General features: G+C 38.1%; 1 pseudogene; it reads right to left on the bottom strand.

Moving 5' to 3' along the window:
• Positions 1 to 352: 352 nt before the first annotated feature.
• On the bottom strand, positions 353 to 832 carry LOC100512704 (large ribosomal subunit protein eL21 pseudogene; annotated as a pseudogene).
• Positions 833 to 2,228: the final 1,396 nt, after the last annotated feature.

Raw genomic sequence — 2,228 nt, 5'->3', positions numbered from 1 at the left:
GCCACTCTCCAAACAATGCTGCTCCCTGGATACAGAGAGAAAATTTTTTTCAGAGGGAAAAAAGAGAGTGAAAATTTTTTCATCCAAGATGGTATCTATGCAAGCAGCCTTGGAGGGACATGAATTTACTTCTTCTCACGAAAGATTCTTCTTTCTTTGGATTGGCTTTTAAATGACAAAATATCCCCCAGAGAAAGCTGAATTTCTCCAAGAACCAGACCCATGACCCAACCTTCTGTAATACTCTTTTGGGGTACAGAGATAAGAGAATGGAATATTTTCTTCTTTCTTTCTTCCTTCCTTTCTTTCATTCTTTCATATCAGGCCAGGTCTTTTATTTTCTTTACACTTATCACACCATGGATTCATAGGAAATGGGTTCCAACAGCTCAGGCTCCTTTCCACTGGGTCTCACAAAGAATGCTTCTCTGGGTGGAAAGAGGCTGGAGTTTCTACTGAAATCAAGACCTTTCTCTTTGGCTTCCTTTTTCTTCTTGTTTTCCTTTACATGTTTCGGGAAGGTGCCTGGGTTCTTAGAGTGCTTAATATGTTTCATAAGCACATTCATTCTCTTGGTAAGAATCTTGCCATTAACTTCTTTGTTTATAGCAATGCCAACAGCATGCTGGGTTACACTGTAGACTCTTCCAGGATTGCCATGGTAACATTAGTGGGACATGCCTTTATGAACATTGCCTATTCTGTTGATGTCTACAGCATCACTTTTCTTGTAGATTCCCATGTATGAGGACAAAGGAACAATTCTATGTTTTCTAAAAGGACTAGAGGACATGTACAATATGCCCCTCTTCTTTCCCTTTGTGTTGGTCATTTTGGCAAATTACTGGAAGACGATGGTGCCCTCTGAAAGGTGAGAATGGAAAGTTTTCAACAACTGTTATGTCCATGCAAGTAGCAGTGGTTGGAGATGAGTTTATTTCCTGCAACTGCCATTAAGACAGAACACCTGAACAATATATTCCATTGATGAATGGAAATTACTGTTATTATTAATTATTATTGGCCATACCTGAGCCATGTAGCAGTTCTTGAGCCAGGTATTGAACCTGTGTCACAACAGCAACCTAAGCCACAGCAGTGACAACACTTGATCCTTCACCGGCTGTACCACCAGGAAACTCCAGCAAGTGGAAATTATTAGTGGTGTGATTACAAGAACATCAAATTGAACCTTTCCAAGAACAAACTCAATACTTTCTTTCCTTCTTCCTTTTTTTATTTTTCCCTTCTTTAAGAAGGATGAAATAGATGGTCTATTCTTTCAAAACTTTTGAATTTGGACACTGAAGGTATTCATGAGACAACTTTTTTATGGCTGCACCCATGGCACATGGAAGTTCCAAGCCAGGGATTGAGTCTGAGCTGCAGCTGTGACCTCACCACAAATACAGCAATGCCAGATATTTAACCCACTACACCAAGCTGGGGATAGTGCCCACACCTCCTCAACAGCCTAAGCTGCTCAGCCAGATTCTTTTTTTATATACAGTTGATTTACAATGTTCTGTCAATTTCTGCTATATAGTGAAGTGACCCAGTTGTACATATACATTCATTTTCACATATTATCTTCTGTGATGTTCTAACACAAGTGATTGGATATAGTTCCCTGTGCTATACAGCAGAACCTCATTACTTATCCATTCTAAAAGTAATAGTTTCCATTTAATAACCCCAAACTCCCAGTCCATCCCACCCCATTCTCTCTATACCTTGGTAATTGTAATCTGTTCTTTCTGTTTGAGACTATTTCTCTCCTGTAGATTGGTTCATCTAAGGCAGAAATTCTTAATATCACAAAACCATTATAGAGAAAAACTGGATTTGAAGCAATTTATGAAGAAAAATATGGAAACCATATTTATAATTATTTTGAAGAATAGGAAACTTGACAAATCATTATGTATAGAGAAAATATTGATAATTTGGGAAATTGTATCATGTAATGGATGAGTTACAAAAGTCTTCCATTTATTTAAAGAAAAGAGTACTCAGTCACTTTGGACAGCTGTAACTAAACACCATAAGATAAGGGGCTTATAAACAATAAAAATGTATTTCTCACAGTTCTTAAAGCTGGAAGTCCAAGATCAGGAGGCCAGGAAGATCAAGTTCTGGTGAAGATTCTCTTCTAGGTTTTACACTGTCCACTTCTCACTGTGTCCTCACAGGGCAGAAAACAGAGAGAAAAAACAAGTTCTCTCCTT

This window comes from Sus scrofa, chromosome 2, assembly GCF_054392235.1.
Source record: "Sus scrofa isolate SSC_HxYL_T2T_F1_AM1 chromosome 2, Sscrofa_HxYL_maternal_Yorkshire_Landrace_v2.0, whole genome shotgun sequence".
In the NCBI taxonomy this organism is placed as follows: domain Eukaryota; kingdom Metazoa; phylum Chordata; class Mammalia; order Artiodactyla; family Suidae; genus Sus; species Sus scrofa.
This window is presented reverse-complemented; position numbering and strand designations above follow the sequence as displayed.